The sequence below is a fragment of the Grampus griseus genome, assembly GCF_964374135.1.
Source record: "Grampus griseus genome assembly, chromosome: 20".
NCBI lineage: Eukaryota > Metazoa > Chordata > Mammalia > Artiodactyla > Delphinidae > Grampus > Grampus griseus.
Window position 1 is genome coordinate 14,401,053 of NC_139014.1, and position 10,652 is coordinate 14,411,704.

The window sequence follows — 10,652 nt, forward strand, 5'->3', positions numbered from 1 at the left end:
TCTGGGAGATACTAGATAAAAACAAAAATAAACAGATGGGACCTAATGAAACTGAAAAGCTTTTGCACAGCAAAGGAAACCATAAACAAAACGAAAAGACAACCCTCAGAATGGGAGAAAATAGTTGCAAATGATGCGACCGACAAGGGATTAGTCTCCAAAATTTACAAACAGCTCATGCGGCTTAATATCATCAAAACAAAGAACATTTAACATCCTTCACTTTGGTGAGAGGCTGCCTAGACCCTTCGCCAAGGCCATAAATCAGGTCATGAACCCGTGTCTGGGCCAATGAACTGTGGACAAAGGAGCAGGGCTGGTGAGACCATGGCAACCCTTGGGAAACCATGTTGGAAGACAGCAGGGGTTCCCGGGGGAAGTTTCCTGAAACAGGAGGGGCAGGGTGGGCAAGAGAGCAACTGTGTAAATAAACTTGGCCTCTGAGAGGGCTGGCAGGTGAGCCCAATAAGTACTCTTCCCTGCCCCCTCCTCCCTGAGCCTCTCCAAATCCACCTTCCCCTGCCCAGCCCGCCTCAGAGCCACAGAAGTACGCTCAGCAAGTTTGCTAGCAGGCAATGCAAAGCTAGAAAGAGTAGCTAATCACCAAGACGATACATGACCCAATTAGGAGTCCAGAAGATATCGGGAAACCGGAATGCTGAGCCCAAAGAAAGGTGATGGGAGATGCGTCAGACCTTGCCATTGACGATGGGGCTGGGGGTGGAGGGCAGGCGGTGAGGGGCCTGGAAACTGTTGCAGACTTTTTTTTTTTAAAGATTTTTTTTGACGTGGACCATTTTTCGAGTCTTTATTGAATTTGTTAAGAGTATTGCTTCTGGGTTTTTTTTTGTTTTGTTTTTTTAATGTTTTCGTTTTTTGGCCCCGAGGCATGTGGGATCTTAGTTCCCCTACCAGGAATTGAACCCGCACCCCCTGCATTGGAAGGCAAAGTCTTAACCTCTGGACCGAGAGGGAAGTCCCTGTCACAGACATTTGAAGACACAGGAGTTTGGCCGAGTGAGACGTGGGGGCAGCTGGTGGGCGCTCGGATGTCTGTCGTGTGATGAGCAGGCTTTGCTGTCTTGCTCCAGGGAGTCTGAGCTGGAAGAGGGGCAGCAGGGTCCCCAACAGCAGATCCCGGCTCCCGGAGAGAGGGCTGCCTAACAGCTTGAGCCGCCCAGCAGGGCCAAAGGAGGATTGCAAGTGAGCGAGTGGAGGAATCCAACAGAGGGGAAGGGCCTCACCCTGAACAGACGAGGGGAATTCTTCTTTGGGTCAGAGGTTGAACTTGGGTCCCTTCCAAATAAGCATCTGTGCCTGAGGCCCACCCCTCCCTCTTATGAGTTCCTGGAAAAGGGCTGCACAGTGGATGTGAATCACAGGAAGTGGGGAGGGGAGGCGCCCAGAAAGAACTGTTCACGATGGGGTGGGGTGGGGTAGCCATGCTCCAGGATTCTCCAGGGGCGTCCCCTGCTCCAGACGAGGTGCACTGAGAGGTGGCTGGTACCAGGTGAGAGAACCAAGGGCCACAGCTGACACATCGAGGACAATTTCCCAAAGTTTGTAGCTTAGAATGTTAGTTCCAACGGAGATTAAACTTAGAAAAAAAGGGCTCAATGACCAAATAAGTTCAGGAAATGCTGAATTAAATAGATTCCCTCTTCACTGTAATACCATTCAGAGGCCTTTTACATGCTAACGGGATATTCTCCTAGAGGGAATATACCCTTATCTCCAATTTTTGCCTTTAATTAAAAAAAAAAGAGAGAAAAGAAAAGAAGGAGGGGTGTTTGGAGTGACAGAAATAATGCTATATTTTCATCAGATCTTATTTTCCTCTTTCCGGATACCCAGGAAGACAGCAGTCCCAGACTCCCTTGAAGTTAGCTTAGGACATGTGACTAATTCCGGCCACTGGTCCATTTAAGAGCCAGCACGACATTCCAGTGCTCTCCGTTCGACTCAGTGATGGGCCATCGTGGAGGCACAAAACGGAAGCCACGTGAATCAGAGTCACCTGACTCAGAACAGACTTCTCATCAGCGAAACAAGAAACCCTTGCACTCGGCCACAGAAATGTCTGGGTTCATCACCGCGGCTGAGCTGAGCCCTCCTGACTCAGACAGTAGGTACAGGTCCAGGGAAAAGGCCACTACATATGCCCAGGAAATGTGAGGCCGATGCTGGACTGTCTGCCTTTAGCAGGATCGAAAGCTGGTGCTCTCAGATGATGCGAGGGCGCGGAGAAGAGGGATTCTCTACCTGCTGCTCTGACTTTCCCCACCAACAAATAACATGTTTGGCCCTGATGGTTACCTGGACTGGCTTACCTGGATGGTTACCGTGCTGGGGCAACACCTGATGCGATGTAGGCTGAACGCAACTAGGGGAGGTGGGTGGGGCAGGGAATAGCGCATCCCCCACTGCCCTTCCTTGGCACAAGGCTGCAGGGTTTGTTGTGGTATCTTTTCCCAGGGACTGGGATGGCCAGGTTGGAAGGGAGGGGGTGGAGGGTGAAGATGGAGAGGAGATGCCTTCTCCTCAGCACCCAGAACAATTTTAGGGGGAGCGAAGGGGGGACAAAGGGTCAGAAGGTGGATAACTTACCCTCGGCCCCGCGAAGTGTGGAGTTGAGGTCTGACTTCCGTTCTGGGAGGCTCAGAAGCCCACCTTCTTTCTCTCGTGCTGCAGAAGGAAGAAACAGGAAAAGCACAATAAAACCGCAATGCTGAAAAACACAATAAAACCACAGCTGTTGCTTAGCAAAGCTGCTCTTCCCCTTGCAGCCTGTGAGCCGTGGTGTGTCACTCCAGGTGGCTGGTGGCTGTCACAGGGGCTGGGAGGGCAGGCAGAGAGTGGAGAAAGTGTTGGCTGAAAAGGAAGCCCTCTTATGTCGGATTTGCTGTAACCAGATCTTGACAAAGCCCAGTGCCGTTTTTCAATTGTTCAAACGTTTTTAGCGAAGCCGGTGGTTTTCAAACTTTGACGGTATCAGAGCCATGGTCTGAGGGACTTGGTAAACATACACATGCCCAGGCCCTATCCTGCTTCAGCAAGCCAGGGCCTCCGCATTCTTTAACCTCCCGGTGATGCTTATTATAGAAAGAAGTTTCACAAGATGATCATCGTTAATGCTGTGGTGTGACTTTCACCTGTTAAAAATGAATATCTATCAGTTTTAAAATTCCAATTTGAATGATATTGGATATACTTTTTTAAAAAATCCTGGTTTCCACAAGCCAGTGCCGGGGACTGAGAGGTAGCTGGTCATCCAGTTCCACGGCGGGGTGAGTTGTCTTACTGCAGCAGGGGCGGAGTGCCGGCTCATCTGGTTTGAAAGAATGAGGCCGAGGCCTCGGTCAGGGACCCCCCAGGACCCACCCCCCGCCCCCTGCCGAGTCAGCAGAGTGTGATCCATGGAAACCTTTGCGATGGTCTCCTGATGCTTGTTTGCACTGAAGTCTGGGTGCGGGGCACGGGGGGGGAGCCCTTTTAACCTAAAGGCTTGCGTGCTTCCCCTAAGAAAAACGTGCTTCTGTATTTTTTAAACAGTCATCTCCCCTCCGTTTTCTCTTTTTATTTTCTGGAACTTTTAACAGTAGAATGTTGGGACTCTGGGTTTAACCCTCCATGTCACTTATCTTTTATTTCTTATATTCCATTTGTTGTTTTTTGTGCCTCTTGGAAATTTTCCAAGTTTTCTGTGATGCTTTTGTTAGTTTCAACAATCCTTTTTTTTTTTTTTTTTTAACGATCCCCCCAGATTGCGGGATCTTCGTTCCCCGACCAGGGATTGAACCCAGGGCCACGGCAGTGACAGCACCGAGTCCTAACCACTGGACCACCAGGGAAATCCCTCAGCCATCTTTTTTTTTTAATAAGAGTTTTAATCTATTTATTTATTTATTTATTTATTTTTGGCTGCGTTGGGTCTTTGTTGCTGCATGTGGGCTTTCTCTAGTTGCGGCAAGCGGGGGCTACTCTGTTGCAGTGCAAGGGCTTCTCATTGCGGTGGCTTCTCGTTACAGAGCACGGGATCTAGGCACACGGGCTTCAGTAGTTGTGGCACGCAGGCTCAGTAGTTGTGGCTCGTGGGCTGTAGAGCACGGGCTCAGTAGTTGTGGCATGTGGGCTCAGTAGTTGTGGCGTGCGGGCTTAGGTGCTCTGCGGCATGTGGGATCTTCCCCGACCAGGGCTCGAACCCGTGTCCCCTGCATTGGCAGGTGGATTCTTAACCACCAGGGAAGTCCCTCAGCAATCATTTTTTTAATCTCCAAGGGTTCTTGATCCCTGTCCCTTTCTTACGGGGAAATTAGTATTTGAGTAAAACAAGTAGACTTTTTTTGTGTGTTTTTCAGTTCCCTGTATTATCTCTGTATCCTTTGAGATCATTTTTGTTTATCTTGATCTTTCCCAAGTTGCAGATTTTCTTAAATGTCTGGTGATCCTTGATAGGTTATACACACTTAAAAATGAGGCCATGAAAAAGTGATTGAGGCCCCATGTTGGTGGGTAGACCTTGTCAACTGATGAGCTCTGTTTTTAGGAAACCGTATGGGAACCCTTAAATGCCAGCTTGCAGAGGTCTTTGCTCTGGGGTTCTTAAGTGTCTTTGGAGAAGAATCTTCTGATCGTTGGCCTCGGGATTGGCTATTGCTGTCTGCCCCTCTACATCAGGGGTAGGGAGGAAGGGTCAAATGTTCTATGAACCAACTTCTAGTTAAATCCAGTTCCCACATGTCACTCCCAACCTCCACCCTCCTTCCCTGAGTCTCCAAGTTGAAGCCTCTCTCTGGTTCCATTGGGTAAATCTGCCCTCCTTAGCTACATCTCACTCATGCATAACTGTAGGTGGAGGCAACCTTGGCTAGAGCTGCAGCCTGCGGAGGAAACCTTGTCTGTTTGGGGATGGGGGATACCATAGGGGCACAGCAGGAGCAAAGAGGGGACACTGGGGGCGTGGATGGGAGAGTGGTTGGCCTTGGGGTCCAGACTGATGGAGGAAGACAGGGATGCGGTCGGAGAAGATTCTGGAGATGAAGAATATGGAGGGAAGCAGTATTGCATGGTGACAAAGTAAGATGTGACTGAAGGGGTGGGTGGTAGGATGGAGGTAAAGACTTGTAGTTGAGGAATGGAGCAGATGTTGGCGCTCAGGTGGGCCTTCTGGTAGACACAGTGGTTGCCCAGGGTGACAGCAGGAGTCAGGGGTGGGGGAGGTAGGGGGAAACAGGAAGAGCCAATGTCCTCCATGAACCCCAGGTAGGAGGAACGGCTATGAACTCCAGGTAGGGGAAATGGCCTTGAGATGCAGAACTGGCACATGAGGGAGGGCTTGCTTCCAGAACGCTGAAGCCATGTGGGGCCAGCCAGTACCCAATGCCCGCCCAGCCCCGAGATACGAGGAATGGGGGAAGAGGCATCCTCACAGGGGGCCCAGCTCCAGTCAGGGCAAGAAAACAAAGGGAGGGTCTGTGCAGGGGTGAGGGATGTGGGCAAATTTCTCTCCAGTAAAACACGTTTCAGGGTGCTAACGGGGAGACTTTGAGGGAAGGGGAGCACTGATCTGAAAATGGGTGAAAGTTCAGGAGCTGGTGGGAACCCAGCAGCTTATACCTGAGGAGGCCCAGGACTCTGCACGTGGGTGGATTAACTCACCCTCCGGTTCTGATTGGATCATTATGGGAAGTGGCTCAGAAGCCCCAGGAGGTTGCTGGGCCCTTGACCTCACCAATGCCTGAAGCCCTTTTATTTACAAGAGGAACTGAGGTGGTTCTCTGTTGTGACAGCACCTGACTCTGGCTGGGTGGCCTCATTACAGCTGCAGAGCTTACCCAGAGCTGGGGGAAAGGGAGGCCAGGTTCAAGCCCCTGAACTAGCCCAACAAGGTCCCATTGCTGCCACTGGGCCCAGACCCCATGGCTGTCACCCCTGACCCTGGACACATACTCTAATGGTTAAAAACCATAAACACCTGGTAATATCTAATTGATTTTTTTAACTAAAAAATTTTTAATTGAAGTATAGTTGAATTACAATATCTTTTTTGTTTCAGGTGTACAATCACAGTGATTCAGTTTTATATATATATATGTATATATTTGTATATATACATATTTATGTATATATACATATATATATTCTTTATCAGATTGTTTTCCCTAATAGGTTATTACAAAATATTGAATATAGTTCCCTGTGCTCTAATTGATTTTTCTTTCTTTTTTTTTTTTTTTTTGCGGTACGCGGGCCTCTCACTGCTGTGGCCTCTCCCGCCGCGGAGCACAGGCTCCGGACGTGCAGGCCCAGCGGCCATGGCTCATGGGCGCAGCCGCTCCGCGGCATGTGGGATCCTCCCGGACCGGGGCACGAACCCGTGTCCCCTGCATCGATAGGCGGACTCCCAACCACTGCGCCACCAGGGAAGCCCTCTAATTGATTTTTTAAAAGTGATCTTTGACTATACTCAAATATTTCTTAAGCTAATACTCAGTCCCCAAAAGAAAACAGCCTCACAGTAAAAAAACAAGAGTATGTCTCTTGGATTTTTGCCTTTGCTCTCTCTAACAAGCCAAGGAGCCGTCTTTGGTATATTTCCTAAGGAAAGTGTCCAGTTTCCCATCTGAGTTCCTAGTAAAGCATCTCAGTTTATTCTCCCCCTTGTAGTTACGGTTAAAGGAAGAAAAGGGCAGCTGGCTACCCTGACATCCATGCTTTCCAGAGAGAAGTTTCTCTCCCTTCTATGAGAGACCCTCTCAGGCTTGCCCTCCCTCAGCTCTTTGGCTGTTTGATGTTTATGGGTAAACTTGCTGCATCTACATAGATCACCCCCTTTAAAAATATTCTCTCAGGATCCCCGCTCATTTCAGACCTCCCTGTGATTGTGGAGGAATATCACCTACAGCTGACCTAATGGTCAGACATTTTAGACTGGGTGGCAGGACACTTGCTCACTGTGGGCACTAGATGGCGTCATGCGCAGTCACTGTTCCTCCTGGCACCCCAGCATCTTGGTTCAGCAGGTCACCTGCCACGGCTACTGGCTCCTCCTTCCCACTCTGCAGGGTGGCTCCCCATGAGAGGGGGCTGGGCTCCAAAAAGAAGACCAGAGGGCCTGGCTTTATAAACAACTCAAGTCCTTCATGAGCCAGTAGGTTTCTAAGTAATACATATTCACAAACTTTTCTCACTCGAGGACTAAACGTAACCTGTATAACATAACATCATATGTCGGGCCCCTCCCTGTATGGGGGTGATCTTGGGATCTGACACTCTGTAGACCCATGCAGTAGTCAAGCCACGTACTAGGCTGTCCTTGAGCATAGCCTATAAGGACAGAGAAAAGTACGTGTCCAGGCACCAGCTGTAACAACCACCACAATCTTGGTTGAGTGCTCACTGTGCCAGGCTCTGACCCAATGTTTTGTGAATCATTATAAAAGCCTTTGAAGGGGGCTGTGAGGTGGGCGAGAGGGCCTTAGAGCTTGGTTGTGAGATCCCAAAGGCCTGGACTTGAATCTCTTGCTGCTGAATGCCTACTCAATTACCATGCATAGTATGCATACATAAGAAGCACGACCCCATTTTACAGGTGAGCAAACTGAAGCTCAGAGAAGTTAAGCAACTTGCCCAAGGTCACACAGCCAGCATGGGCTGAGCAGAGATTCATGCACGGTTCCTTGTAACTCCACTCTGCTAGACTGACCCCGCAATCTCCGTCATTCAGTCTACAGGCCAGTGAGCCTACTGCCTGCTCTAGGAAGCACTGGCCTTCCATGGCCCTGGCCAGCATTTCTCCTCCAAATCTCTAGTTTCTACTTGTAGTTGTGATTACCTTGACTTTATTTAAATTGAGATCACCTTTCCATTCTTACAAAAACAGTGTGGTCCCAGGACCAGAACCAGCAGCATCACCTGGGAACTTGTCAGGACTGCAAATTCTCAAGCCTCATCCCGGAGAAAAGCTCTGGGGTTGGGGCCCTCCAGGGATGCTGATATAAGCTAAAGTTTGAGAACATTTGCTGTGAAACATGTCTCTCATAAAACCGAGCCACTGGCTTAAGTCTAATTAACATTTATTGTACCTGTTCTTGGTGGTTCAAAGGGGAAGGCACCAGAAACTTAGCAGAGAAGGGAAGGATATAAACAGACGTGAAAAGTGATTTGCTCAGAAGCCACAAAATGGGTAGAGGAGGAGAGGGGAGTTGAGGAGGGGGTACTGGCCCAAATGATGCAACAGAACTGTCTGTAGCCTTTTTTTTTTTTGCTATACCACACAGCATGTGGGATCTCAGTTTCCCGACCAGGGATCGAACCCACACCCCCTGCATTGGAAGCGCCGCGTCTTAACCACTGGACCACCAGGGAAGTCCCTGTATAGCTTTTTTTTTTCCCTCTTATTTATTTATTTATTTTAATATCTTTATTGGGGTATAATTGCTTTACCATGGTGTATTAGTTTCTGCTTTATAACAAAGTGAATATATATATGTATATGTATATCAGTATATATATCAGTTATACATATACATATGTTCCCATATCTCTTCCCTCTTGCGTCTCCCTCCCTCCTGTATAGCTTTTAAAGCGGGCACACGGGGTTACAGTTGGACGGTTCTGGGGTGGACCCAGAAGCTGCACTGCGAAAAGCTGCATAGGTGGTTCTGCTCTGCTGTCCAGAATGGGAACCTGCCCTAGTGGAAAGAGGTTCGGGGGCTTCACAGCCCGGCTTCAATCAGGCTTCGGCGTCCAGGGGGAGTATAACACTGTTTGTAACATGGAAGACAACACCCTCCCTTCTGAAGATGGACCCCCCCCCCCAGTGTTTCCCTCCCGCACACTGAGTGTCGGGGGTTTGCAGGTATCTACTGCCCCTCGTGTGCCCTCTGTGCCCTCTGCCCTCTAACCCCTGTCATCCCCAACACCAAAGCGGTCCACACCTCCGTGCCGGCCCCCAGGTTCCTGTGAGTTCTCACCCAGCTGTCTGCTCTTCCACCCTAACTGCTGGTTCTCAGCACTGTGCACATTGGAATCACCCGGAGAGCTTAAAAAACCAACATATACACATACATACGTATACATATGTATGTCTATACACACGCAGTATGTAACTCTGGCAATGCACAGTATTTGAGACATACTAAAAATTATTTATCTGACATTTTTAATTTAACTGGGTGCCCTGTATTTTAGGAGAGTCAGAAATAGTGATGGTGACTACTGGGTCTAGAGCCCTCGGACAGGGGACTGGTCAGTGAGATCCACAGGGAGTCCAGGCTCAAGCCCACTTCCTGGGCCCTTTCGCTCTTTGTGCCCCCATCTCCAAAGGCAGGATGTGCTTAGCCAGCAGGGAGGTCTCACAGGCCTCCCCCCCACCCCCCGCTCCAGGTTATTACAGACCCAGCTCTGATTAGTGGTTATGGGACCTGATGCCAAGTGAGCTGCTGGGGGGCTCTGTCGGGGCTCCTGCCACGTGGCCTCAAGCACCCACAATCTCTTTCCGGGCGGTTCTCTCTTTACTCCCCTGGACCGAGGAGTGCCCAAGTGCAGCAAGATGCTATCTCTGACGAAACAAAGTCTGAGATTGGGATTGACATATATATATACACTAATATGTATAGAATAGATAACTAATTAAAAAATGGAGATAAAATTTAAATGATGGCTTAGCATTTCAGCTCTGAGAATAAAAAATATTTATAACAAGTTCTAATAAAATGTATTCATTTCTTTATTAAAAAAAACCAAAGTCTGAATTGTGAAGGAGCAGTGCGTCAGGCGCGGCAGTCTGCGGTGAACCGCGGACACATTTGTATTCACATTTTCCTCATTGCGCTGCAGTTTGGCTTTCAACAACTAAGAATTAAAATGCTGTTGTCGGGGCTTCCCTGGTGGCGCAGTGGTTGAGAGTCCGCCTGCCGATGCAGGGGATGTGGGTTCATGCCCCAGTCCGGGAAGATCTCACATGCCGCGGAGAGGCTGGGCCCGTGAGCCATGGCCGCTGAGCCTGCGCATCCGGAGCCTGTGCTCCGCAACGGGAGAGGCCACAACAGTGAGAGGCCCGTGTACCACAAAAAAACAAAACAAAATCAAGGGAAGACCTGAAGGTTGGGTACCATTATGCCAACCTTGGAAATCATTTGACCAGGAAGGTGGGATAAAGTGGGAAGACAGAAGTGCCCCAGAAAACCTGTCAAAAATAGAGAAAGGAGGGCTTCCCCTTAAAAAAAGATAAGTCCAGACATAACTCCTGGGGAAAAGATGAATGAGACACGCACCCTAATTTGTGTCTACGACAGATGCTATCCAAACCGTAAAGTCACAAGGGCCCCTCAAAGCCTTGCCGTGACGTCCCCACCCAGCGTTCTACGTTGGCTTTGTCTGACCAGCAGTATGACAGGAATATTTCAAAAGAACTTCTATGAAGAAATCAAGGCACAAACGTACCAAGAGGGGTCGCTTCAAAGCCAGCAGACCTTCAGCTTTCGTGGCCTTGACTGTCCTGTTGGTCCCTGACGTGATCTAATTTGTGTTTTTGCTGAGCCGGAAGTTTCAGTGGTAGTTATGAGGGGTGGAGCTGTGGGAGCAAAACCTCTGCTTGTGGGTGAGCCCAGCACCCACCTCTGCTCCCAGCTTTGATACTTTTTGCCTAT